The sequence below is a fragment of the Mesoplodon mirus genome, assembly GCF_964341445.2.
Source record: "Mesoplodon mirus genome assembly, chromosome: 1".
NCBI classification, from domain to species: Eukaryota; Metazoa; Chordata; class Mammalia; order Artiodactyla; family Ziphiidae; genus Mesoplodon; species Mesoplodon mirus.
Genome location: NC_138976.1, coordinates 227,179,496 through 227,207,416, shown reverse-complemented (window position 1 = coordinate 227,207,416; position 27,921 = coordinate 227,179,496). Strand labels below are relative to the sequence as shown.

General features: G+C 50.7%; 1 long non-coding RNA gene across 5 annotated transcripts in view; it reads right to left on the bottom strand.

Moving 5' to 3' along the window:
* The window catches only part of LOC309799531, a 66,091-nt gene extending 49,884 nt beyond the window's left edge, over nt 1–16,207 (bottom strand). The window contains exons 1-5 of one of the 5 annotated variants that reach the window (XR_014293296.1): nt 15,926–16,207; nt 15,383–15,561; nt 13,799–13,910; nt 4,309–4,376; nt 2,969–3,128 (exon numbers count right to left, since the gene is read on the bottom strand). This is a non-coding gene — a long non-coding RNA (uncharacterized lncRNA). The remainder of the gene's footprint in view (nt 1–2,968; nt 3,129–4,308; nt 4,377–13,798; nt 13,911–15,382; nt 15,562–15,925) is intronic. The other 4 variants (XR_014293297.1, XR_014293298.1, XR_014293299.1 and 1 more) reach the window with 4 other exon arrangements.
* Between the last annotated feature and the right edge of the window lie 11,714 nt (nt 16,208–27,921).

Below are 27,921 nucleotides of genomic sequence, written 5' to 3'. Positions count from 1 at the left end.
CAACTGACAAAGGATTAATATCCAAAATTTACAAGCAGCTCATGCAGCTCAATAACAAAAAAACAAACAACCCAATTCAAAAATGGGCAGAAGACCTAAATGGACATTTCTCCAAAGAAGATATACAGACTGCCAACAAACACATGAAAGAATGCTCAACATCATTAATCATTAGAGAAATGCAAATCAAAACTACAATGAGGTATCATCTCACACCAGTCAGAATAGTCATCATCAAAAAATCTAGAAACAATAAATGCTGGAGAGGGTGTGGAGAAAAGGGAACACTCTTGCACTGCTGGTGGGAATGTGAACTGGTACAGCCACTATGGAGAACAGTATGGAGGTTCCTTAAAAAACTACAAATAGAACTACCATATGACCCAGCAATCCCACTACTGGGCATATACCGTGAGAAAAGCATAATTCAAAAAGAGTCAAGTACCAAAATGTTCATTGCAGCTCTATTTACAATAACCAGGAGATGGAAACAACCTAAGTGTCCATCATCGGATGAATGGATAAAGAAGACATGGCACATATATACAATGGAATATTACTCAGCCATAAAAAGAAATGAAATTGAGCTATTTGTAATGAGGTGGATGGACCTAGAGTCTGTCATACAGAGTGAAGTAAGTCAGAAAGAGAAAAACAAATACCGTATGCTAACACATATATATGGAATCTAAAAAAAAATGGCTCTGATGAACCTAGGGGCAGGAAAGGAATAAAGATGCAGATGTAGAGAATGGACTTGAGGACAAGGGGAGGCGGAAGGGTAAGCTGGGACGAAGTGAGAGAGTGGCATGGACATATATACACTACCAAACGTAAAACAGATAGCTAGTGGGAAGCAGCCGCATAGCACAGGGAGATCAGCTCGGTGCTTTGTGGCCACCTAGAGGAGTGGGATAGGGAGGGTGGGAGGGAGGGAGACGCAAGAGGGAAGAGATATGGGAACATATGTATAACTGATTCACTTTGTTATAAAGCAGAAACTACCATACCATTGTAAAGCAATTATACTCCAATAAAGATGTAAAAAAAAAAAAAGTTGACTTTGGAAATTGCTAAAATCCACTTCCGATAATAATGAGGTGATTATCAACTGGGCATGAGGAAAACAGCACAGGATTGGGAGCTGTAACACCTATGTGACAGCCCACTCTCCTATGCTTGTATACTTAATAGTCCTTAGTGTTTTTGGACCTCAATTTCCTTGCTTAAATATGCCAATGGTTAGAATAAAGACTCTTAACTTGGGTTGAAAGGGTCCATGAATCCCCTGAAATTAAACTATTTCATGTGTATTAGTATAGAGGCCTTTCTCTGAGGAGAGGTGTGGTAGATTAGACACACAAGCAGCAACAACTCTCATCTAAAGGTATTATGCGATCCCCTGTCCCTGGGTATGGGGTGGCCTTGCAACTTGCCCTGACCAACAGGATGAGGCAGAAGTGATGTTATGTGACTTCTAAACCTTGACCTTGCTGCTGCTGCCCTCGTTCTCCTGGAAGGCTGCCCACCATGTAAACAAGCCCTGGCACCCCTGGTGGAGAGCTGCGGCTCAGCTGGCAGCCAGCAACAACCGTTGGGCATGTGGCTGAGGCTGTCCTGGACCATCCAGTCTCAGTTAAGCTAAGGATGACTGAAGCTGCCTGAGGGATCCCAGATGAAACCAGCCAGCTGGGCCCAGGAAAACAGCAGAATTGTGAGCAAATTAATAGTAGCTGCTTTAAGCCACAAAGTTCTGGAGTGGTCAGTTACACTGCATTATTTAACTATTCCAAGAGTGTATTAAGCTTTTATCGAATTCTCAAGGGTTATGACTTTCTGAATTTGAATTAGATTATTTCAAAGGTTATGCTTCCTTGTCTCTGCTCTCTGTTAACTATGTCATAGGTATAATTTAACGTGGCAGTCTTGCATTCAAACTGCATTTTAAAGTAAATTCTAGAATTTTTGAACTGAAGAATCAGCAGGTTGTTGAGTCTGTAGTTCAAAGACATTTTCTACTTTCCTCTTAAAAAAAATGTGGAACAGTCCTCAGGCACATCTTACAATCTTCATATTTTTAATGATTAGAGCAATTTCATCTGAAAATTCTATTAATATTTTGGTTTGTTATTTCCAGACCAATGTTTGAACTTATTTAGAACAGCGAGCATTGCTCCTAAGTGATCTTATCCTTCAATCCCTCTTCCCAAACTCTGGCCCATCCTTTCTAGCCTAAAGTGTAACACAGAGTCTGAGGGGGTGGTCACCCTGTATCTTTACTGCTGACATAACATGGATGAAACGCCATCCCAGCCGTGCATGGATTCTACACTTGCTTTTGTTTCAAACAGCCCTCTTCATCATTGGGAATGTTAGGCTCCTTCTGGATTTAGTCTTTCTGACTCTTTTCTCACATGTGCTTGGCAGTTTTTTTGTATCCATGCTTGTTTTTCCAGATCATCTTTCACACTTTACATACACCATTTAAAAATATACCTGATCTAGGGCTTCCCTGGTGGCGCAGTGGTTGAGAGCCCGCCTGCCAATGCAGGGGACACGGGTTCGTGCCCAGTCCGGGAAGATCCCACATGCCGTGGAGCGGCTGGGCCCGTGAGCCATGGCCGTTGAGCCTGCGCGTCCAGAGCCTGTGCTCCGCAACGGGAGAGGCCACAACAGCGCGAGGCCCACATACAGCAAAAAAAAATATATATATATATACATATATATATATATACACCTGCTTGCAACCAACAGCTTCCTGCGCAAAGAGAGTAAATCTTCTTGGCTACCTCCTTCCCTTTTCTTCTCCTCCTCTCCACCCCCACCCGCCCTCGCTTTGGACCGTTTACAACTGTAACATCAGAAGTTCATTTTGAGGACTCTCCCCTGCTTCTTTTTGGAATCTCAGACCAGGGTGTCAAAGTCAAGCTTTTATAATTTCCTGAGATATTTTAAAACTCAAACTAACCGACTGTAGGTCTGGCAGTGACCACATCCCTCTGGAATTTTCCGATGGCCAGGTGGCCCTCTTCCAGGATTCCTGTCACTTCTGAATTTCCGTGCAGAGCCTCTGAGTTGGCCAGAATTAGAAGCAGGGTGTTAATCCTCTTCATCACTTCCTCTCCCTTCTGAAAGATGAAATTATCATGTGGGTTATCGATTCTCAACCTGGCTGCACGCTGGAATCACTAGGGGGTGGGGGCACTTAAAAACAAACAAACCAATGTCTGAGGCCCTACCCTGAGAGATTCTGCTTCAATTAGAATGGGTGGAGCCTGCCTATCCATTTAAAAAAAAAAAAAGTCTGGGATTATTCTAATGTGCAGCCGGGGCTGAGAGCACTAATTGAGGTAAATCATGAGTTTATCAGAGGTTCTGAGTTTAGAAAATGAGACATCTGGCAGATGCCGGGGTAGCTGAAGCCCCCATCATTGAGAGTCCGAATGCTTCTCTTCCCTAATCCATTAATTTTTAACACAGGCAATCTAGTTCTAGCATGTCTACACAGGACAATGACAACCAGACCATGATATTACTTTCTGATTGTTGATATTAATCTCAACACAGCTCTAACATCTTTAAACAAGATGAAGCTAGACAGCAAAAAGTCCTTTGAAAAGTTCAGAAAATAGTTGGGGACAGTAGCTTTTCTGAAATTCCACATAAAGATGAGCTACACTGCTGTGGATGGTTTTCCTTATTAGTTAAGAGAGTAGTCTGACAAAGGAAGTGTACTGCAAATGAAAAAGCAAAATTTTTGCTCCTTCTTTGATCAATTTTCAGGATGCTAATTCTGCCTTAGTCAAAAGGCAACTGAGATATCAAATACATTATATTTTTGAAAAATTCTCTCTCACCATACATCGCATACATTACACTTAGGCTTAAAAATTTTTTTAAATTCTAATTGTTAATTATTATCACCAAGTATGCAAATGCAACTTTTCATGAGGCTATTACTCTTTCACAATGGAAACAGCCTTGTTTCTAGTTAGTGGCAGAACTGATTTTGGTGTCATCCGCAGAAGTAGGCTAAGTGTCAGCCAAGCTGGGATGCTGAGGCATGAACAGCAAGTCAATTCTGAAGGAGCATCTTTTCAAAGGACCTACTGAGGACACAGCTGCATCTTGGCGACCACAGCACACGCTGGGATTGCACAAGCAAAGCATGATTACGCCAGGGAGGTGGTGTTAGACACTAGAGGCATGCAGGGGAATTCAGCCTCCTATGAACTAGAGATGCCCAGGGGAGAGGAGTTTTCCTGAATGCTTACTCCAGGAATAGAAGCTGCAGAGTCTAGCTCTAACCTGTTCTAAGTTAGCTGTGTAGAAACTGCTTTCTGCGGACAGAAGTCCAGAGGTATGCTCTGTAGAATCTAAAAACAGAAAGACAACAGAAAGGATGAGCAATATTCTCATGCTGAAATACTGCAACTGCTTTCAATCAAGCAGGCCCTTTTGGGATCACGTGCATTTTGTCACTAATTAAGTTTTGCAAACATTTTGCAATATGGTATCATCTGACAAACTCTCAATAATGTGTATTTCCACTTTCTAAAGAAAGCACATGTACAAAATGGTGTCAAATAACATGAAAGGGTGTGTTTTGAAACTGCGGACACTAAGAAAACTAGTGTTGCTTCTCTTTCCAACTCTAACTCATGCCACATTGAGCTAGGATTACAGGAGTTGAAAATAATGCATGAGAAGATTGTGGAATGAAAAAGAAATCTTGACAAAACAAGACAGAGCTCACAGCAGAGTGAAGGCAACTGCTACAGGGTTTCCTGAAATTGGTGCGTGTAACTCAGACCGAGAGTTAATGTAACATCTCTTTCATTTCACTTAGACACACCCAAATACACACTAATATTTCACCATCTACTGCCAAACATCAACCATGAAAACGATGTATACTTTTGTTCTGTATCAGGGCAAGAACTGCAGATACGTGTATAAGTGTTTACAGAAGTTTTAAAAAATCTTAAGTTATATTTCTCCTCCTACCGAAATTGTGCAGTCTTTCTAAACAACTCTGTTGACTTTCCTGGAGAAAAGAGAAGATTCCCACTGCTTCAAATTAAGGTCCACATACTAGCAGAGGAATTACTGGTTATGACCAATGGAAGACGGATTGGCTGTTCCTTCAATTAGAAGTATGTACATTCAGTTTATAAATAGTTTGCCGTTGGAAAGCAAGCACTTCACATCCCCGGTGTGCATCCGTGATTACTTTTTCCACCTCTTTCCTTAGTAGGACAGGAAAAAACATACTTAGTACCCTAATGTTTTGATTTTGCAAGCAATACAACCAACCTCCTGATTTCATGGTAAACCAGGAGGCCTTCCTACTTTGGCACAGTTCAGCTAGGACTGCACAAATGACTGGGATCAAAAGAAGACATTCTGCTTCTTCACTTGAACTGAGTCAGTGTGAACTAATTTAAAATGTCAAACTTGATTTCGATAAAAGAGACTTGAAAAACAATACTGTTTGGTTAAGAAAGAGGTTAATGAGGAAAATGTAATCCCCACTCAAATGCCATTGGAATGCAAAGCCACATTTACTTGCATGTGTGGTAGCTGTAAAAGGTCCAAGGAATTTTGTTTTCAGTGTTTTGAATTGTTTATAATGTATTCTCTTTTTATTCCATCTACTAACAATTCCCAGAAATGATGGAAATTAAAAGATGGAAAAACATAATGGCACTTGGGTTCTAAGAAAATTACCAGTTGCAACATCTGCTCTAGCCACAGTTCATGAAGCAGGTGATTATGGAGACAATGAAGAAAAATGTTATTATTAAGTCAGTAAAAATCCCTTGAACCTTGCCAATTCTGTGATAGCGCCTTGAAGCCTGACACTCCAAAACAGTCCATGAAAATTTTTGCAACAAAATTTTCACTACTAATGATGCTCGTTTGCAAGCACAGAGTTCAGATATTCCAGGCTGTGGGACATAAAACACTGTACAATTTCTTTGACCTTGTTACGTTTTATTAAAGCATTTACCAAAGTGTCAAATAAAACAAATCTATTATTTAAAAATCAACCCTGGAAAGGTCACTGGCTTTTCAACAGACGAGTTTTTCATCGCACTTTTAAGTATTTTTCCACACATTTCAGGGCCAGGAACTGCTTCATTAAGAGCACTGGGTTTCAAAACAACGCCGTTTCCCCAGGCTCGGCAGCCAGAGCAGAGCGCTGTGCTGGGAGCCCCGGCCATCAGTTAACAAGGAGCCAGGCCCTCGCAGTCTTGGCAGAAAGTCTGCCCTGTTAAGGTTCAGGCCACAGTTCACCTACTATGGAGCTGCTGCTCTATCGGTTAGGATTACCGTTGCTTAAAGTTTTATTTAATGCCTTAATCCATCACTTGAATGGCCTCCTTAGGCTTTCAAATATGCAAGAATGAAAATGAGACAAGAATTAACGTTTTTATGGCCTCTCCTAATATTTCTATTTCTGGCAAATTCTTTCAGATACAGAGAGTGATACAATTCTACAGTGATGAAATCCCTTCAGAAACCTCTATTTCTCTCCCCTGAAGTTTTCAGGGGACAGGACCGCCTGTGGAGTAACTCCCTGCACCCCTTCCTGACCCAGCCCATTGGTGCATCTGGAAGAACCACTGGCCTTTTTGGACTAAACCCTGGCTGGGGTGAGAGGTGCAATGTATTAGGCCTCTAAAGTCCCAACCACTTCACAGATATCAATAAATACAGAATTAATATTTTTTGAAAGTTTTAGCACCATGTCCCTCCTGGGTTCCTGCAGCCAGGCTCCACGCCGTCATCACTGCGGCGTTGCCTCTATCTGCATCATTGCTGGCGTGTAGCAAGAGGGACTAAAGACCAAGTGCAGACCAAGGGCAGTCATTTCCACTCCCACTTCACTGGCCAGAGCAAGTTCACAGGATCACACCCAAGTGCAGCAGACATCTCCTCCTGCAGGAAGGGGTACCGTGCCCGAGAGCACTGAGGCCATTCCCAGAGCAACCAAGTCCTTCTGGACAACAATCAGTAAGGGACATATATTCAATCTTGTCTCTGCTCAGGAAGAACTGCTGAGCCAGAGAATCAGCTCCGGAATAAGAGCTGCAGTTCAGGGCATTAAGGTGGGGCCAGGCAGCAAGGCAGATGGAGGAGATGGCCCCGGAGTCCGCCACTGTGGCCGGGATCGGCAGTGCCCGTCCAGCACTGCGGTCACACTGAGCCAGGCTGACTTGCTCAAGCCACTTGCTGTTCAGTCTTGGGCTGGAAACCGAAAACTCGCTCTCTTCCCTTAACTAGGGAAAAGGCTCACTGGGGAGTCAATGTCCAGAAATCAGAGCACAGGACAGGTCAATATTCCATCAAGTAACAAAATGGGCACAGCAGACGGTCATGGAGCCCTAGCGAAAACGTGTGCCTACACTCTCCAAAAAACTGCTCGTTTTCCTGCTTTGCTGCAAAATCCAAAGAGGGAAGCTGGAGAAGGGAGGCTTTGTGGTGAGAGAGGCAGAACAAGCTGCGGGTTTCAGGACAGCAGGCAAGCTCTCCTGGCCCTGGCTCATCACTCCCAAAGGTCCCCCCGCCCAGGACGGTCACCTCACCAGCTGCAAGGTCTATGCCACAATCTGTGCCCAGACCGTCCTCTCCCTGTGTCAGTCAGGGCTCAATACAGGAAACGGAAAACACTCCAGATCTTTCAAGCTCAGAGGGATTTAATACAAGCTATCACATGGAAGGGCTGGAGGAGCAGCCATGAGAGCCCCCATACCCTCTAAGCTGGGGACCAGGCAGCGGGCCACGGGATGCAGCCACTGCCCACACTCATGCCCTCCAGAGCCCTCTTGGGCACCTACACAGCTGAGGAAAGACAGCGTCCTCCTCTTTTCTGCCTTTCAAATCCTATGTGACTGCATTTCATTATCAGAACCTGCCCCGCATCCTGCCTCTGGCTGCAGAAGTGACTGGGAATTCTAGTTTGGGTACCCCAGGCCCCGCAGCACAAGGAGTTCCATCGGCAAGAGCGTGGCTCTCCTCCAGGGACAGGCAACCACAGTCCTCAGTGGCTGCCGAGACTAAGGTGCCCTGGACCCCTCTTCTCCTGAGTCCCCTCAAGATGGAGTCCCCAAACTAACCAGTCAGAGCCGCTGTTACTGAGTCACCCTCCTCCAGATGTGATCCCCTGGCAGCCTTGAGTGTCAGGGGACTGGCTTGGGGGCAGGGGCGGGCAGTGTTCATGGAATTAAGGTGGCGTTAAGGCCAAGATCTCAGGAGGGCTCTCCTCTTGCCCTGCCAGTCACCTTCTCCCCCAACACCCTTCTCAAAACAGACCGCTGGTTCTCAAGGTCTGGTCCTGGGCCAGCAGCATCGGCATCACTTGGGAATGTGTTAGAAACGCACCCCAGCCTGGGTGCATCAAAGCTGGCGGGTGGTGGAGCCAAGCCATCTGTAGCTTAACAAGCCCTCCGGCTGATCCTGCTGCACCCCGCAGTTTGAGAACCCCTGCAGTTGGGAATTAGACATTTCTGGAACGAGAGAAAGTGGAAACAATGCCCACCTGATTACTAGGGGGGAACATGGCATACATCTCAGCAGAGGTCTGGTCAGGCTAAGATGGAGCCTGGGCTAGGTCCATTGCCCCAAAGTCCAAATCTACGTCTCCTTTCCCTCTGGTTGACCACGTGGGACAGGGTCAAAGTCATGACCAGCATGTTTGCAGGGGAAGAGAGAGAAGGGAGGCCATACCCAATCTGGATCTGGCTCAGGTAACCAATCCCAGTATCTGGAGTGGAAAAGACAGGCCTGGTTGACATTCCTGAGGACACGCTCCTATACCAGGAAATTGGAGAAAAAGCCAAATGGAGCCATTGACTCTTAAAACAAAAAACCTGCCCCTCTAGTAAACACGATTTAATCTAAGTCTTGCAGTATCTGCTCCCCTTAGACACTGGGGCGGAGAGGAAGATGAGGGACAGAAGCATTCCTCACGCCCCGTGTCAATCCCTGAGCTCCTGAATTGATCTAAGACTATTCTACCTGCCCCTGCTAAGATAAGCTAAGACAAAGACTCCCCGTTCCAAAACTTCTGACTCCAGCTGCCCCTCCCCCTCCACACCCAGGTTGAATAAGCAGAATTCTGCTTTGGACTTTGCTGCAGAGGTCTTGCTCCCATCTTCCTGTTGCCACCTTCCTCGCTGAGGCCTGGGGCTCCATCTCATTCTTCCATGCCCATCTTTTTTCCCAGGGTCTGAGGCCTGATGTGATCTCTTATCAAGCATTACTTTTGCAACCAGGAAAGAACCCACTGTGCTGAGATTTTAAAAACTGAACACCCACCTCCCGATCTCATTTCCCTGAGGGTCATGCTCAGTGTCAGGTCTACAAGGGGGCATATACCCTCTAGTTCACTCCAGAGCACCAGGAGGTGGCAAGAGCCCCAACCCTGCACGCCAAACCTCAAGAGCGTAACATGCACGGGGACCTTGTTGGATTTTTCTACAACCATAGCTTTCAAACTTCTTTTTACTGTAATCCATGATAAGAAATACATTTTGCACTGTGACTCAGTACACACGTATATACACGAGAAAAAAGGCTCATGAAAGAATATCCTTAACATCCTTCTAATATTTTCTATTCTATTCTATTCCACTTTAAAAACGCTAGTCAAATCCCACATTACTGAGTTACTAATGGTTGGCAACCTGTGGTATGAAAAACACTGAAGTCCACACTGGAATAAACACACCACCGGCACCCCAGGGAGGGCAGCATTCATAGCACACTCCCCTCGTGACCAGCACTGCTGAGAGCTCTATGTGAGTGTGTGCGTGTTACTATCGTTTCAATTAAAATCCTAAAATTGCTACAGGCCGTAATTCCAACTCTATGCTCCTAGTATTCCAACAAATACAAAAAAATTACTTCTACTGGATTCATCTTAACTTCAAATTTGGTGATGATTTGAAACAGCAGCACGTGTGGATGGCTAAATTCTCATTACCAGATAAGCAGTTATTTTCTAAGTTTCAACAAACATTTTGTAGTTTGGTTTAAATCAAGTAAATGGATATAATCGCATAATCGAGTTTCTCTCTTCTCCCTGTTAAATAAAAGCAGTTCAAAGACTGGAAACGTTTCAAGGATAAAAAATGGGGTTTGAAAGCTGAAACGTGTGCCTTTTCCTAATAGATTCAGACCCTCAGCTGTCACATGAGGGCAGCTGGAAGCCCTCCTTTCACAGCTAGGCCGGTTCTGCCTCTTTGGGACCTGCACCGACTCTGTCCCTCATCTCAGGTAGGCCCAGCACACGACACCAGGGACTCTCCTGTCCCCGCAGTGCGGGCCCGTGCGTCATCTGCAGCGCAGACAGGCAGACACAGGATGCTGGCAGACTGGAACGGGCTTGCCCCGCTCCACGCCCTCCTTCCCCAAATCAAAACCCACCGAAAACACCACAAAGAGCCAGGAAACCTCATGGCGTTAATTGCTTCCATTCCCCAAGCTGCATGTGGCACACAGGACACCTCGTATCCCTCCAGGGGTGCGCAGGGGAGGGCGGAGGGTGCAGGGAGGGAGCGCCAGCCCGGCCCACCCTTCCTCCCCGCTCTGCGCCCTGGGCTTGGGCCTGGCTTGAGAGTTGGCGCCACCTGGCTTTTTCGAGCAGGAGAGGCGGGAGGTCTAGGATGTGGGCGAGGGGCTGCGGGCACTGCAGAGGGAAGGCGCCCCAGAGCGCCCCCCCTTCAAAGCCCTGGGGCGGCCGGGCAGCTGGCAACAGCGCACTGCGGAAGGACAGGTAACTACCCTCCAGGGAACCGAAAACCCAGGAATTTCCCTCGCTACTGATGTTAGAAGAGCGGATTCCACATTTAGGGCAGGCCCAAAGCGCAGAAATAACTGTGGCAACTCAAAGCATTATGAATCAGCACTGGTCAGTTTACGCCTTGATGGGCTCTGGCTAGTTTTACCGATCAGCTATTCTGCGCAAACTTCCTACACCGACCTGTGGGAAAAGAAAGGAGCCAGGAGAACGGGCTCTGATCTCCACGCAGTTGCAGCACTGGAAAGGGGGCACCTTGTTAAAGGAACCCCGTTCCTGGGTTTGTTCACATGCAAAATGGGGAAAACCACATGTTCAGTAACTGCTACAAGTGACCTATGTGAAAATAAAACAAAAGCCCACCAGGAAGTGTTTTCGACGTTACCGCTTTAGTAGAACAGTACAATCATGGTCGTAATAAAAACGGTAATGGACTCTAGTACCCATTCAGTGCTCTATAAGTCTGCACTGTTTGTGTGCATGGGTGTGACGAACTCACAGAAGGACAATGGAGAACACTACTACTAAACCCGGACTAGTTATCTAAAGTACTTACCTATCCACCTATTTCAGCTGGCCTTTTAAAGGGGGGAGGATCTAGAGAAAGGTATGTTTGGAAGCTGCTTTTCCATGTAACCATGAAGGTGCACCAACAGACACATGGATGCATGTAACAGGCACACATTACGTCCATGAATGGAAATGTGTACATGCACGGGAAGTGTGGGTTTGCATTTATTATAATAATGACTCAGGTACAGTGGAGACTCTGGCATTCACTTTTCATTTAACCCTCACAACATTAGGGGGCATCATTAATCCCCACTTTACAGGTGAAAAAACTGCAGCTCAGAAAAAAATAACTTGCCCCAAATCTTGATGATGAGAAGCTATAAAACCAAAGATATTTATTCTAATTCTGGGCCATTCTCATATTCAGCAAACACGTGATGGACACCCACTGTATGCCACTAAAGCATTGTGGCCACAAAGATTAAAGACTATTCTACTGCCCTCGGGAGCTCACACCTAGTGGAAAAGAGAGAAATGACATTCCTGTAGAATATAAACTCTGTAGTCAGCCTGAGGCTTAGTGAAGGCTTCCAAAAAGAGCAGACACCCAGGTGGAATCTTGAAGGACAAGGAGAATGACATCCTTCTACCTTATGGAAAAGGAGGGAGGTGTGCAGCATGTAGAGGGACAACACGTGCAGAGACATGAAGGCAAAAGAAACTGGGCTGTTCAACACAGTTCAGCAGAGCCAGGGCTCAGCGTGTGTGAAGGCAAAGTGGTGAGAAAGGAGAGGTTATGTGAGGAGCATCACATGCTCGCACTTGGGTTTTCCTGAAGTCTACGCAGAGTGAATGAAAGATTTAGAGTAGGGGCATGACGTGATCAAATTGCATTATATAAAGATGACACCAGCTGCTGTGAGCACACACTGGAGAGCACACTGGCAGTAGGAGAATTAATGGAATGACGCAAACTCAGTACCTGTCATCACTGAGGCAGGAGGTAGAGAGGGTGGATTTGAAAGATAATTGGAGGACCTGGGGGCAGCTGCCAGGTTACGGCCTAGCTCCTGACTGATGGTGGTGCCATTCAGAGCCTAGGAGAACAGACTACGAGTGTGCAACAGGGACTAGAAACACATTCCGTTCTGAGCGTGACGAGTTTTAAAAATCTAAGTACATCTACTTAGGACGTGAAAATGTCCTCCAGCAGGGGGTGGGATATTTGGGTCTAGCACTCCTAGAAGAGGTCTGAATTGTAGAAAAATATGCCATCAACGTCATGTGAAACCACAGAATGGCTAATAAAAACAATAACGATAATAATAATAATCATTGCTAACATGCATCTAGTACTTACTACATACGTAGGTAGCACTGTGAAAAGCACTTTTAGTAGATTTTCTCATTTAATCCTCAAAACCGTCTTAGGAAGTATTTAGATTGACTATAGCCCAGGGAGAGGTTTTCATGTAGGAAGAGAAAAGGTCCGGAACAGGACCCTGAGGATGAGGTTTAGGAGGAACGGGCCGAGAGCTCTTTGTACTCTACTGCACAGCTAGAGTGGCAACGAACACCTTACATCATGGCCCAGATTCAAAGGTGGAAGGTGGGTACCCTTGCTCCGGTCCTACCTAGGACAACAGCCTGGAGTGGCTGTCTGGGCTGGGTAGCCCATTGCCACAGGCCTAAGGTCCCTGCTGAGGGAGACCCCCTCAGCCCTGGTGCTATGTGGGGGCCTTTCAGCCTCCAAGTTGTCAAGGTCCCCCAGCTCAGAGAAACTGCCTGTTGTGCTACACACGCATGGGAAACACAGTACAACTGTTCCCCTGAAACACTCTGGATTCCAGCCAGGCAGCATCCACAGGCTCCTCAAGGTCACCCAAGGCAGGAGAAAGCGCCCACACTTAATTTCCAACATGGCAGACAGTTCCCCACATCCTTATCTCACATCGAGAAGGTGCTTCCCCAAAGCAAGCAAGAGCAGCTTTACCATCTTACTATTAATGCTGGCCAATTCCTTTGTTAGCTCTTCCACCTGCTCCCAATGTTGATAATTTGGGAGTGTGTTGTGTGAGGGAAAAGGATCAGTGAAATATTAGTCTGAACATTGGCTTTACTTTATAAATTTGTTAATTATTGTTTTGCCTCTTTATTAAGTCTGATCATGGATTTCTACCTCTAAAGAGACTCTAAAGACATGTGAGACCTGTGGCTGTATCCTCATTACAGGACTTATAACCTTGCCCCAAAGCTCCTTGTGGGCTCACAGTCCACACAATAGAGCAGGAATGTTTAAAGAAGGGCAGCCCAAGTGCCACGGTGCTGACTTCGAGTTTTGCTTTAAATTTGTACTCCTGAACCCAAGACTATTATGTTCTGGTCTGGGTATCACTGTTGTGAATGAGAAAGTGGCGTGAGGAGTGTGGATGGCTGGGTGGTAGAAGGAAATATCCTAGAGACTTGACCCATACTCACCTGGCCCATCTCTCCAGTAACTTTCACGGAGTATGGCACTGAGCAAGAAGCCATCCTGGGCTCTCTAGCTGTGCGACCGGGGGAAATCAGCTCTCTGGGCTCATGTGTTCATCTGCAAGAAAAAGGAGCAGAAGCAGCTCTATAAAGAACTATGCAGGTTTACGGGCCTTCCCTGGTGGCGCAGTGGTTGAGAGTCCGCCTGCCGATGCAGGGGACGCGGGTTCGTGCCCCGGTCCGGGAAGATCCCACATGCCGCGGAGCGGCTGGGCCTGTAAGCCATGGCCGCTGAGCCTGTGCGTCCGGAGCCTGCGCTCCGCAACGGGAGAGGCCACAACAGTGAGAGGCCCGCGTACCGCAAAAAAAAAAAAAAAGAACTATGCAGGTTTAACATTCACTGATGAACTTATTAACTTAATACAAGAATAAGCAGGGTGTGGGTGTTGGCTGTGTTGCTTCTTCACCTGGTAGGGGTAAGGGACTCACTGTATGTTGATACGTACAACAGCATCAGAGAATATAAAAACAGAAATTGGGTTTGTGAACCAACAGATTACCAAGATTACAAATTACTAACATAAGTACATGCATATGCATACACAGAAATATATGATACACACATATAATAAAAATTAAAAACATGTATATATAGAGAGAAATAAATCCAGAGAAATTTACTGGTCAGGACATGCAGCAGGTTGATGGCAAAGTCAGGTGTAAAGTCCAGATTTTCTAACTGCTTGTCAGGTAATTTGCCCACCGGTCTGGGTATATAAGCCACATAAGTCACCAGACACTGCAAGATTTGATGAGATTCATGTTTAACCAGCTCCAGGTGCGGCGGTGTGCTTCCTTCCCCCACTATCATCAGTAGCGCATTAGAAAAAGCTGCATGTTCTGGCGACGGCATGGATCTTCTGTTAAATGGGAGCCCCCAAGAATTTACCCCTACCTTTGATACTAACCCTACGTGCAAATGTGCTGAAGGAGAATAGCCTAAGATCATTTTTCAGAGGCGACAGCAATCCATTTAACAGAAGCAGCCAGAAGAGACGAAATGATCCAGCTTGTCCTGCCACTGAGGGCGGTGAGGGGCAGTGAGCTCTCGGGCATCAGCCTGGGAGAGAGCGCACTTCCCCAGCTCCACCCTAGCCTATGCCCTGGGCTAGTAACTACCTAGTTAGGGCCCAGCTCACCTTCCGGGAAGTTCAGAAGTTGAAACTAGACCACTTTCAAGACCCCTCACATTCTGAGATTTCACCTTGAGAAATTCCTGAAGCAAACCGCCTGAACTTTGAGCCAACTGTCCCTTGCCTCTCTGCTAGGTTATTTAAAGAACTGCGATACTGGCCTCCTGTTGTTCAGCAGTAATAATAATTTTAACATAGCTGTTAAGGAGGAAGAGAAGCTTTGCACCTAAACCTTGTTTAGACTGAAGTAAAAAGTAAACTGAAGCCAGGTTTGCAGGCTTTTGCCTTCCCTTCACTTCAACATTCATTAACTACTGAAGAGCCCCGACCTAAGGAGAGCAAGGCGCTGAGGCCTGAGGACTCAGCTGGTGTAACGTGACAGTAAGGGCGCGCTTACCAGCAGGAAACTTACCTGCTTTTGCAGGTAAAATGCCAGAAGCGACCTGGCGCCTCTGCTCTGGGTCCCGGGCGAGTCACGGCTCTGCAGTCCCCATAGCCCCTTCCCGGGCGAGCATCACATCCCGAAAGGCCGAGGAACGCCTCGCAGCCTCCTCGCGAGCCCGTGGCTCCCTCCCACTGGGGAAGAAAACAAGAAAAACCTGGGGTGAGGGCGGAGCGGGGATGGACAAAAAGGGAAGGAGAAAATCCTGCGAAACGCGTTTTGGCAGGTCCGGCATTCGGAGACCGCCATGTGCGCTCCATATTGCGCAGCCCCGGTCTTTGATGTTTTTCCTGAAAGTAGAGACATTATTCTTTCTCCAACCGCGCCTGAGCCCCACAGACAGGAAAACAGCGAGGCCAGGGCGCGGGCCCCCGGTAGGCCGGCCACGTGGACCGAGGCGCTGCCCCGACGCCCGCGGCCCCGGGCTCTCCCGTCGCGGACACCGGCCCGGCTGGCCCCCAGGCGTCCTGCCCACGGCGGTTAGGAGTTAGGAGTCACCTCAGGACCCTCGTCTCTCTGGAGTTTACCGAATGGCCCCCCACGGGCCCACTGTCAAGTCCTCCTTCTCTTTGCCTCCCTCTACCCGTGGCCGGACGGCACGGCGGACTTCCGAGGACTCTAAATCCGCTCGCGCTCCTACCGGGGACGGGGAGGAGACGGCCGCCACCAGCCGGGACCCTGAGGCGGGAAAGTCCCCGCTGCCGGGCGGGAGGGCGGCGCGTACGCCGTACGCGGTCGCAGGTCTCGCGCGACGCGAGGCTTCGACAACCCCGGCGCCTCGCAAGTGGGCGGGGCGGGAAGGACGCGCCCGCGAGAGCAGGGACGTTGGAGCTCCCGCCGCTTCCGGGTCTCCACGAGCTCTTCCGGGGTGCGCGCCACGCGGACGGAGTCGGCGCCTGTGGATAGCTATAAATGCGTAGGGGAAGGTTAGCGCCGAAAGAGAGCTGTAACAACGTTAGCCGACGGTAACGTCCGGGTGGCCGGCAGCAGGGCCCCTCCAGTTAGTCACGATCAAGCTCCAGTGCTCAAGCAAGTCAGCGTCTGCTCTCCGCCCGCCCAGAGAAGCGGGAAGCGGGGGACCAGGGGGCGACCTCAGCATCCCCGCCCCCACCCGTGGTCGCGAGTACTCGGGCACGGCCCGGGCGCCCCATTAGCTAGCGTAAATTCACTGGGCGCAGAAGACACGGCTTTTCTGCACTCTCGCCTCCGGGAAGGTCTCTGCTCCTGGTTGTCTGGAGTGAGTCTGGCCTGAGTGTGAATTCGGTCGGGCTGGCTCAGCTCACCTCGAGCCTCGAGGGTCAGGAGAGGAACACTGTCGGCAGAAGTCATAATGATGCCCTGTCCGTTCAATGGGTCAGCTGAAGCGGGCTCCCTCTTGTTTGGACGCTGTGTTGAAAGTAGGAGCAGATCCTCCTGAGGTGATCTCCTTTGTGAGCCTGAAATTAACTGGACACACCTGGCGCCTTTACGTATAGTTGCTCTCAAACAATTGCTCCTTTTCCTTCAGAGCATCCGTCTGTCAACCAGGATCAATTGTCTCAGGGCCTACTGTGTGCTCAGATCTTTACCAGCCCCTTCTGGGGATACCAGGCCACAGAAGGCCAGGTTCCTGACCGTGAACCTGGCTCAGGACTTGGGAATTAGCGCGTTAGTGGAAGAAAGGGAGGGGGCACATTAAAATTACTTATTCTGCTGCACTTTTTTTCTGGAATGACTCAAAGTCACCTGAAGAAAAATATAATATTGCACGCCTGGCCTTGGGCTCGGCTTCCTTTTTCTGACCCTTCCTCAACCCGGCTTTCCCTCCTCAGGAGATTTGGAATTCCCCCTACGGAGGGTGGGTGGGGAAGGAGCCAGCCCAGGTAAGTATGGGAACCACATGGTGTCGGGAATGGACAAAAGGAAATCATCGCCAAATGCAGCCAGGCAGGTGGGGGTAGATTGAAGCAGAAAGGGAATAGGAAATGTGAATAACCCCCAAGGCAGCAGACTCCGGTGGTGAGGTGTGAGGAACAGTCAACATTTGGAGCTCTGGAGTCAGAAGATTTTTGGCAGCTGTTAGATAACTTCCTGATCTGCAGTAAAGTTCACGTGATCCAGAGGATGTTTCCGCAATTCCGTTGCCTGGCTACCTTTCTCCCTTTCCAAGTCTGCAAGCTTAAGAGATTTTACTGGGTCCCAGTTGAATGGTGGTGCTGGCCAAATACGGGCCCAGGAAGGAGTCCTGACCTCCTACAGGGGCAGCCCCAATCTCACTCACCTGTTGCCTACCCAGCTCTCAACTGCAAGGTGACATAGAAGCACCCGTTTCCAGCCGCCAACCTGTCGGTTCCGGACACTCCACAAACGGTCCAAACTGAACATTTTTTTTCTATTTATGTTTAGTTCCGAGCGTCTTCCACTGCCCCAGCACCCTCCTGCCCCATCAGCAGGAGGAACGCGATTTCCCATAATTAGGGCCTGACCAGTATGGAAATATATGCAAGGTGTTTAACTTTCCTTAGTGAAAAAAATTTTAAAGGATCCTGGCCCGCAATGCAGGATTCCCTGGGAAGCAGCGCTCAGTTAGCGGGGCGCAGCACCCGCCAATCCTGAACCCTTCTCTGCGCGGGCGAAGGCGGAGGAGGGGCTGAAGAGCCCAGGCCCACGCGGCTCCCTACGGCCCAAATCCCTGGGTTCTTCCAGGGCCAGTGCAGTTGTCGCCTCTTGGTCCCTGCGGCCAGCTGGCCCTCGCATCGTTCCCACTCCCAGGCCCCCTAGTCACGCACGTGGGGCCTGGCCCGCCCGGCAGGTGGGTAGGAGCTCTTGCTCCACGGGCATCGCGAGTCCGGGTTTTTGCGCAGGTTCCTGCCGGCTCGGAGGGATCATCCTCCGGGGCGGTCTAATGTGGGCTTTCCAGACGTGCGGCGAGAGGGTTATAGAACAGGCTGGAGAGTAGTCGCAAGAAAGCAAGGATCAGACCTCGCCCGCCGGTCGGAGAATGTAAATTACGGGGCAAGGCGCTTGTGAGACCCAAGGGAAGGACCTGGAGACCCCAGAGTCGCGGGTCGGGGGAGGGAGACCGTCGCTTAGGAAGCCACACCTCGCGGTGGGAAGAGGGGATGGCAGTTCCGTCACGTTTCCCGCGTTTCTAGGAAGAAAGTGCGGTGATTTCCCCGAAGATGAATAAATACGCAGCGATGAGGCTCACCAGGGCTAGGAGCTAGGAGCTTTCAAACCCTTAGTGGGCATATGTCCCCATTTTTCAAACGCGGAAACAAACCCGGCGAGGCCAAGATGCTGGCTCAAGATCGTAAAGCCAGTAAGTCCAGGAGCCAGGACCCAGCCCAGGTGCACCTGGCCCCGAAATGCATTAAGGCACCTGCCACTCAGCCTCTGGCAAGGGGCTCAATCTGGATCGTCGCTACATTCCTAATTCTACAAGAGTCGCAGATCTTTCCGAACTCTTGAATGCTTTTGGGGGCGGGGGGCGGGGGGCGGTGTCATCCTTAGCAAAGAAGAGATTTACTTTAAACCTGCCTCTCGGAGGAAGGGGGGTGGGTAGTAAGTCTTAAGTATGCCAAGGATGTCTTCTATTTCCGCCGACCATAAGCACGGTGTGGTCGAACTGTTTCACGTAACTGCCTTCCAGCCCCGCACCACTGCTCACTCAGCAGCTCACAGCCCGCCGCCGTCGTGCGCCTCTCCGCCGGCACGGAGTGATGCCGAAGCAGCCGCTGGGGACGTTGTCGCTGGTGCCAGCCCCACTCACAGCCACCGCGCAGAGCGCAGCTGCACTGGCGTGCTCACTTGGAGCCATTTCTTTTTGGTCTTGGCTTAAGAAATCATCCCGATCATGAATAACTGTAATAAGATCACTCTGGCCCCAGCTGTCCGGAACGGTGAGCAACCCAGAGGCTGTCCTGGGACGGCCGGCGCGGCACCCCTCCGGTACCTGGTCGGGGAGGGCCTCGCCCGGACCTGCCCGCACCCCCCGGGGCTTCCCCCACCACCAGGCCGCGCCCGCAGCTTTCCTACCACCGCCCGTGGGCAGAGCCCTCCAGGAGGCCAGCCCCGCTGGAAAGCGCCCTTCCCACGCAAAGAACCCCAGAGATACTGAGCAAGGGAACTGCGCGCTAGAAACCGCGTGGAGAAACCCAGCGAAGTGGAGACAAACAAGCTTTAACTCGGGTTGTTGGAAACGCGGGCAGAATTCCGAAAGCCCTTCGATTTTTGTGCACAATTGTTTTCCTTTTGCTTTCCCTCTCTTACTACAGTTTCTGGTTCTTTTCATCTCCTTCTTGAATTTCTTGATTTTTAGAGTTTCCAGACTGCCAGAATCCCTGACAGGCGAGGAGATATCACTTCCGGGTCGCGGCATCCTGCTTGGAGGCGGGAAGACCAAGTTCAACTCAAATTGGCAAGCTAGTCCCAGTCTCTGCTCAGCCTCTTGGACTTGGGGTTCCTAAAGTTGAGTGTGGCCCACCAGCCACAAGTAGGGGCAGAAACTATAGCAGAGGATGATAGAGGAGAAATACTGCAGCTTTCTAACTTGGTTTGTACTTGTCTATCAGCCTTGTTTGTCACCAGAGTCAGATCATCAATCATTGTTTATTAAACAAAACGGTGGGATAGAGGGGCTACTTACTACTTGGCGTTTAGGAAATCATCATAGTCACTCCCTCTCCCCCACTCCCCCCATGACTGTAAAATGAATTAATATACCCTGCAGGGTTAAAAAATAAGGACCACTCATTTAGCTGCCTCCAAGCTTGGAACAGTGCTCCAGGGGAAATGAGGGTCCAGAGCTCCTAGATTAACCAGAAATTCAGGAACTGCCCCAGAACTTCCCCACCATGCCCAAAGGGAAGAGAGGGCTCAACAGGGATGAGCACGGCTGCAGGGGCTCTTTAAAACAACTTGTCCTCAGTGTCCACCTGGAGTCGCTACTGTGTGCGGCAGACTGCCCCGAAGAGAAGGATGTGGGTTCCTGCTCCATAATTCTTCCTGCCCAGGCTCAGCATCAGGAGAGTAAAGAAAGAGGGAAAGGAGGAAGTAACTAGGGGGTGGAGAGGATCTGGGCTGGGACTGTCTTTGTAGGAGAGGAGCAAACAGAAAGAAACGCTTCCCTAAGCAACTCCCAATCCACAGCTGCCTCCTGCCACAGGCCCGCACGCTCTCCTTCCTTGCCTTCTGGCTTTGCCCGTTCTCTCTCACTCTCTCATCCTACCTTCTGCACAAATGCCTCAAATCCAAACTCTAGGCATTTTCTCAAGCAGTCACCAGACCGCCTCTCTGGAGACGGAAGGGGGGGGTCCAGGACACCATGAGGCGACCGCTGAACGAGTGCTGGGAGGGGGAGGGAGGCAAATAACAATGTTGGGGAGCTGGAGCTCCTGGGGTTTCGCTGCCAAAAGTTGAAACGTGGGTTTCCAGAGCCCCACACTCAGTCCTCCCCCCAGCTTAGGGGTGGGTGGTCCCTTTTGCTCGCTGGACAGACTCTAACCTCTGGCCCTGACAAGTGGAGAAAGGGCAGAGGTGGCCCTTGGAAGTTAGGAACCGCGTTAATCCCTTCCCAGGCCTCCCCAGGCTGACGGGGAGAGCTGTGGATTCAGCTGAGATATTAGCGGTAGAGCAGAAACAAGTCCAGTGAATGTGAGTTTAAATCTTCTCAATGCCGGTGTGGTGGGGCAAGAAAAGTGACACTGAGGGGACACGTGTGGTGGACTCTGGGCTCCCCTGGCTGAGTAAGAAAGTCTGGTAACTTTGGCTCTCATGGGTATTTTGGAGGAATAGGGATAAAGGCAGTACAGCTTGTACAGTGCCCAAAGCTTCGAGTCCCTGCTCCCGAAGTTCCCATGGCCTCAATCACCCTCTAGGAGTGCACGGTAGAGGCTCATGGAAGGCAGCTCAACTCCCTCTCAAGGTCCCCGGGAGACCTGGCCCAGGCTGCAGGACCCCTCAGTGTGTCATCAGCTCCCAGGACATTGCTAGAAGCACAGAAGGGTAGTGAGGGGGCCTGGAGTTTGTTTGCAGGCACAGATCTGTGGCTCCGGCCAGGTCCCTCCTCTCTGCACCTCAGCTTCCTTGCAGTCACACAGGGTTTGGAAATACTCCTCTTACACTTCGTGAAGATTAAACAATATGCAGCCTGCAAAACGCTCCACACATAACAGGCTCCCCTTAGAAGTTAGTTCCTCCCCTCACCCCACCCACCCCATCTCCCCAGGTAGAGGGCAGGCGGATTTCATTACCCCCCTTGATGGAAGAACTGAGGTGGGGTCCTGGAGGAGCGGCAGAGAATCACTCTTACCTTCCCCTAACTTTTCAGGTTGAAGCCCCAGGGCCACTGGCCTCAGTCCTGCTCAGGTGGCAAACCCGGGCCCCTCCCGGCCCCGCAGCGCCCTCAAGGAACGCAGGCTCAGGAGAGGGCGGGGACCACGGTCTCCACCGCGCCAATCAGGGTCCAGGGCACTGTACCTGGACTCTGAGACCCCTGCAGCCCTCTGTCTGGGAGCGAGTGCCACTCCACAGAACGCACTCAACAGCCAAAGCGCTAGCGACTCTTGGTGCGGGGAGCTGTGGCTTCCACGCCAGCCTGACTTGCTTTCTCCTCTCTCTCCTGCCTGGGCGCTTGGCTCTAACTCCTCTACCCCGGGCCCCTCAGTGCCCAGATGCTACGCCTTGGGCCCGGTGCTCCTGAAGGGAAGGCGGGACTTACGATGCAGGCCAGGTCCTACTTCTTGTGTTGCTGGAGGCCCGGAGCGAGGCCTTGTTCATTGAAAAATCGCCCGTCTAGTCGCCCATAATTTACCAAAAGTCGGGACAGTCCCCGCAGCCTTTTTGTTCCCACAATCGCTCCCTCCACCCTGCTTGAAGGCCAGGGTTAAGACCTCCTCCACACCTGTGCGCCCCTACCCAGGGGCCACCACCGGCACCGCCTTCCTGGGGTCTGGAGATAGATCCCAGGAGAGGAGAGAAGAAGGAAGCCAACGAGGCCTCACGCTGAGAGAGCCGGCACCGTTCCCATCACCAGGAGGAGGCCGGTGAAGGCCGTGGTCCTGGGAGGGCTGGCTTGGTGCATGGAAGTATTTAGCAGGTCCAGGGCTATCACTGCCTAACAGGGTGTGAAAAGTAATATGAATGTGAAATACTGTGGGAAAACGGAGAGTTTCCAAAGCAGGCAGCGAGGCCCCTCTGCGGCCTAGCCTGCAAGGCCCAGACCCTCCGCTGCAACACACGTGGCGCCAGGAGACACTGCTTCGGGCAGGGACCGCAAAGGGTACTTGGGGGGAGGGAGGAAGGACCGGAGCGGGGGTGGGGTGCGCATCGAGACGTCGGGAGGGGCCGGGGGAGGGCAAGCTGACAGCACCCCAGGGAACCTGGGTAAAGCACCCACTCGTGACTGCCCAGGTTGACACAGGACAGCTTCACTACCTCCGCCCTAAATGTACAGAGGAAGACCTGGAGTTTTAAAATAGATAACCATAGGTTAGGTTAGTAAACAAGATTTTACTGATTTTATGAGACAACCTATCCACCCACTGGATAGAGATGACAGGAGGTATGCGGGTGCTTTCTGTAGGAGGTGGATGGAGGTGAAAAGGCGAGGTCTTACTCGATGCAAATTTCTCCAATCGATTCCAGATCAAGAGCACATAAACATGACCAGCGTTCCCACACGGTGCCCTGCAGACAAGGACCCGTCCTCGTGGTCTGACTATAACCCCTACGCCCGACCCAAAGAGGCCTTCGGACTCTCCCAGCTCCCAGGCCTCCCCAATCCCTAACTGTCTGACGCCCGAACCACGGGCCGGCCTCACCGGGAGCCAGGCCACGGGCCGAGCCCCCGCGCAGCGTCGGCGCCCAGGCACCTTCCCCTCGGGCGAGGGCAGGGCCCTCCAGCAAGGCCTGGAGAAAGCCCGGGGCCGGGGTCTGCCCGCAGGGCCTAGAGCTACATCCCCTGCCCCCGCCACCACCACCACACACCCCGCCCTGCCCCGAGCCGGGTTCCGGACCGACGCAACGCGACCGGTCTGGCTGGAGCAGCATCGCGGCCCGGGAGGCCGAGGTGCGAAGGCTCCCTTTGGCCAGGTGCCCCTGCGTCGTCTGGCGCCTCGTCAGTTTGGAAACGCTCGTACCGCTCGCTCCCGTTTTTTGCTTTCGGGGCCTCGTGCCGGGCGAGACAGCCAGCCTCGCTCTGTCAACCTTTCCCAGACAGGACTGCAGCGGAGCCGCGGGGTGACGGCGCGGCCGGTGGCAGACGGTACAGGTTTGGAGACAGACTCGCATCTCACTACTCTGAAGCACGAGGACTGAGCGTATTCACGAGGGGGTGGCCGCGGTCGCCCTGGTTAGCTCCTGCAAACAGCTCCACATTCGGAGGGTAAACCCGAGCTCCAGGACCCGGCGTTCGCAGGGGCGCGGACGCAGGCGCAGGGGAGGTGGGCGCGGGCGCGCGCTGGAGGGCCTGGGGCGCGCTCACGCGGCGGGAGGGTGGGGCAGCTGGGCCGGGGCCGCGCCCCCGGGAACCCGGAGCTCACCGGGCCCCAGCCTCCGGGTTCTGTCCTGGAAGCCCGAGACTCGCGAGTCCTCCACCCCGCGCGCTCCCTCCCGCGGCCGAGAGCGAGTCGAGTCCCACGGCCCCGGCCTCCTCTGCGGTCTCCCCCACCCCGGTCTCCCCAAGCCTCCCGGCGCCGCGCCGCGAGCCTGCCTCCCCCGTGAGCTCACTTCCTCCCCGGCGGCCCCCGGAACCGCTCCCGGCCGGCGCGCGGGCCTGGGGCGCTGGGCCTGCTCCGAGCTCCTGAGCTCTGCTCGGGCAGAAGTCCGCGAGCTGCGAGGGGGTCGGCCGGGAGGAGAGAAGTCGAAACTTCTGGAAAGAGAGGAAACGGCTTCATTCGTGGCCCAACTCAGAGCGCGGGCCGAGGCCGCCCGCTGCCCCTGACTCGGCCCGGAGGCCTGCGTCTCTCTCCGTCCTTCTTTCTTTTTATTCTTTTCTTCTTTCTCCTCCGCCCCTGGTCCCCTAGTTTCTCCTTTAGTTTTCACCTGTGTTTTAAAAACTCATGCAGGCACGTTAAAAAAAGTAATTTCGCGTGTAAAGTCGGCAGCGGCGGAGGGAGAATTAGATAGGCTTGGATTTAATTAGCTGGTAATTCTCCTCTCCTGCCCCCTTAAACGGAGATTCTAGTGGTGCTTCAGGGCCCACAAGTGACTATGACAAGCATATTTTACCTTGACATTAAAATGCTGCCCCCGGGGCGTAATCCAAGACCGGGCGCCATTTATTCGGATTTCGAACTTGAGCTCTGAGGCCTGAACACTGCTCCCCAGCCCTGGAAGGATGGCTTGTGGGCGCTGTTTAAAAATCCCTGCTGATTTTTCATTTTGTCCGGTTCTGTTTCTGAGGCTTCAGGAAGGACCGCCCATGGCTCCCAAGGACCCTCAGTATCCGACCGGACCGCCTCCAGCCTCAGACCCCACCGAGACCCACGCCCAGAGAATGAAAGAATATTTTTAAAAGCGTGAATGTGGGCAGAACCAAGAGCCACCTCTTGGTTCCGCCACGCAGAGAGGAGCCCGAACAGAATCTTCAGCCGGGACAGCTGACCGCATCTGGTGGCGGTGCGGGTGGACTGTTTCCCTGTAGAATCCAGCAGCCCGGTTTCGTGACCGCGCCATATCTCTCCTCCCGCTCTCTCCTCTCCCCCATCTCGCCTTTCTCTGTCGCAGTAATCGACCAGCCTCCCTTCCTCTGCGATTCCCTGCGAATCCTTACTAGTCCCCTGGCCCGACCACAGCCCCTCTCCGGCCCAGGGATGCAGCCGCCCGGAACCGGGTACCCGCTTGACAACTTCCAGGCTCTAAGGGAATCGCGTGTCCGTGTTGTCACCAGATCCACCAGCGCTTTTGATGAGAGCTGCTTCGCTTTTGGAAACATCACTCCCTCTTTTTTCCCAAGACAGAAGAATTTCTTCTCCTGGACGGGCTTAAACACAGACACACACAGACACAGACACACACACACACACACACACACACGACAAAGTATCTGTGTTGTGAAAACATCAGCCCCTAACAGCTGTCTTGGAGTCCAGTAAAGACTTTCAAGAAATATGAAGACAGGCCTCCAGTAACCCACCCCCAGATTATCATTTCTCTGGCAACCTTTCTTCCCACCTGGTCCTCTACATCGTTTTTTTTTTCAAAACTTTTCCTACCGCCACCTCCTCCTTATTTATACCTTCATCTTTCTTAAAGGAGAGATCCCTGGAAATAACTATCTAAGGAGAGCAGAGGAAGCCACCACCCCCAGTTTCACTCATTAGTGGCACATGCTGGCCAGGAACCAGCAGCATCTTTGAGTCTTCTCATCTGTAAAGAAGGGGCTAGAACTCCCAAGACCCATTTCCACTCTTAAATGCTCTACTGTTAAGGCAAAACTTTTCTTCTGTATTTCTGAACGATTGAAGATTATATATATATATATATATATATATATATATATATATATATATATATATATATATATAAAATACAAACACACATATTCCAATAATGTCCTGTGTCAAGAAGAGGAGGACATTTTAAACTTCTGCCAGTGCTCTCTTTAGCCCTCCCAGACCAGCCTTCCCTGCAGGCATGAAAAGACCCTCAGGGTGGAGAACACCGGGGGTAAGTCTCCTGATCACAGCCACCATCCAAGACCACTTATGGTCACATGACTCATTAGGACCCTTAATCCTCATCTGACCTGCCGATTCAAGCACCGCCAGTGAAACCTCGTAAAACTGGTCAAGAGGCTGGCCAACATATGCACACGTTAATTAGAGTTATGTGAGCCTTAGGATTCCAGGCTGATGAACAGCTCCAGAGCTGTAGAGGGCAGGGGTTTGGGGTCCTTTTCGCCTACCAATGCCCTTTGGTCTTACCAGGACATCATTTGAACTCAGTGGGTGATCTGGAAGCTACCCCCCTTCAGAAGGTGGCTTAGCCACAGTAACTAAGGCTGAGACCTGGCAGTGGGTCCCTAAGAGGGACAGGCAGGAATCTGTTCAGAGGAGGAAAAGGGAATCAGCAGTGGGCTTTTATTGTTATTGCATCTAGTGTTACTATGAGAGAGAGGCAGGGAGAATCCCAACGTGAAAGAAGAGATTTGGGGCATTAATGGAAGGAGTGGATATTGAGCAATCCTGTCCCTGAACACACACACACTCTCACAGTAATAGATGCTTTCAATCCCACTGACAAGGATAAGGGAAGGCATGGTGAGGAGGAGTGTGGGCTTCAGCCAATTTAGCAACTGCAATTCTGGCCAGGTACCAAGAAGTCACAGAACACCCTAGATAGCAGAACTGGCCCCATCTCTGGCAGGGGCCCCTGTGCATGACACTTTTCCTACAAGGCATGTCTTCTTCTCCATCTGCATCTGACTCCTAGATAGACGATGGTCAGGGTCAGTCACTGTTGGACAGCAAGACCACTTGGCCTCTCTGAGAACTGCGCTGATAAAACTGATGTAACTGGAGGTGCCCTCTGCTCTGTATAGGGAGCAATTAACCCTGGCTTTATTTTTGTCTCGTTGAGTTGTAAAGGACAAAACGCCTGAGGTCTATCAAGTCTACATATACTAACTTATTACACTGCAGGATTTATCTCAGCTGTTATAAAATACAGGTGCATTTCCCAATCACTCCCCCGCCACCCTCCACTGCATTTATAACCCATACAAAATACCTACAGGCTAGAACATGGCAAAACCTCTCTGAAAGTAGGAGGAAGTTTATTTGTGATTTCCTTGGTGCACGACAATTTAGTCCTTTTAAATTTGACTGGGGGTGTGTGTGTCAAATTTGGGGACACACCAAAAAAGGAGAAGCCACATTCCTACAGCTCTAAATTTGATAACGTCACTCTTTCTACTTGCTTTTCTTCCTTTCCTTCTTCCCCTTTGCCTTAATCTTTGGATTCAGCAACAGAGAAAAGAAAATCGAGTTTGGAGCCTTAAGGATCATTTGTTCTGCATGTGCCCTGTCTTCCCTTTCCCAGATTTTTTTTTTTTTTTTTTTTTTTTTGCGGTACGCGGGCCTCTCACTGTTGTGGCCTCTCCCGTTGCGGAGCACAGGCTCTGGACACGCAGGCCCAGCGGCCATGGCTCACGGGTCCAGCCGCTCCGCGGCATGTGGGATCTTCCCGGACCGGGGCACGAACCCGTGTCCCCTGCATCGGCAGGCGGACTCTCAACCACTGCGCCACCAGGGAAGCCTCCCAGATATTTTTAAGTTGCAAATGGGAGGCATCTCACACTCTAACCAGATTTAAGCCTCTTCAAGTTCTTCAAAGCTTCCAGGGATCTGCCCCCATCCCCCAATCCCTCCTGATCAGCAGAACAGATACAAATGGAGTAACTTGCAGCCTTCCAGATCCATAGCAGTTCTATTCCTATTTGCTTTCTATGCATTAGGAAGCTCTGGAGGAACATGCAAGAAATTAATAACAATGAGAAAGAAACTGGACAG